General features: G+C 40.1%; 1 protein-coding gene across 1 annotated transcript in view; it reads right to left on the bottom strand.

Annotated features, from left to right (window-relative positions):
- LOC105535812 overlaps positions 1 to 812 on the bottom strand; it is a gene marked incomplete at both ends in the record, with an annotated part of 14,596 nt that overhangs the window by 10,831 nt on the left and 2,953 nt on the right.

Below are 812 nucleotides of genomic sequence, written 5' to 3'. Positions count from 1 at the left end.
AGTTACCAAGTGGTGGGGGTGGGAAGGTGAATTTGGAAACAACATCTGGAATTACTACACTTTAAAGGAATCCATACACATCAGATCTGAAAATGTGTGTGTGGGTCTGTGTGTGTTTGTGTGTGTGTGAAACAAGGAGAGAGACAGTGGGCAAGAGAGAGGGGGTGGGGGAGAGAATCAGATACAAAAAGAGAGTGACAGAGCTACAGAGACAGAGAGAATTAAAAGGGGACACCAAGTATATTGAGCTGAGAAACTATGAAATGGGAATTGCCATTAAACAGAATGGGGAAGAGCAAGTTTGGGGAGTACCAGTGGCTCCATATAGACACATTAATTTTGAGATTCCTAACCGACATCCAAGTGGATAAGTCAGGGAGTGTTGGGTGTAGTGTCTAGAGTTTAGGTGTAATATGAACTATCAGGAAATTAATGACACAAAAATTAGTAAGAAAGCAAAGAAAGGTAAGAAGTCAAAGTTCTGAGCCTAATGGTTCTCTAACATTTAAAAAATAGTAAAGATGAAACCTGCACAAAAGGACTAGGGGTTATTATCAAAAACGTGGTGGGGAAAGTAGGTTAAGAGTTCTGGAATTCTATCAAGAAAAGTTTCACGAAGAGGAGGTGGAGATGAACTGTGTGCAATGCTGCTGATACATAAATTAAGACAAAGGCCAAGGAGTTACGGTTCCATTTACAATTTAACAATATGGATAGCACTTATGTTTTGATATGAGCAGCTTCGTTGGAGTGAGTAGGTGGAAAACCATATTGGAGTGGTGGCTGAAATGAATGTCTGATCTCTGGATTCT

This window comes from Mandrillus leucophaeus, unplaced genomic scaffold (genome assembly GCF_000951045.1).
Source record: "Mandrillus leucophaeus isolate KB7577 unplaced genomic scaffold, Mleu.le_1.0 Scaffold1502, whole genome shotgun sequence".
Classification (NCBI taxonomy): Eukaryota; Metazoa; Chordata; class Mammalia; order Primates; family Cercopithecidae; genus Mandrillus; species Mandrillus leucophaeus.
This window is presented reverse-complemented; position numbering and strand designations above follow the sequence as displayed.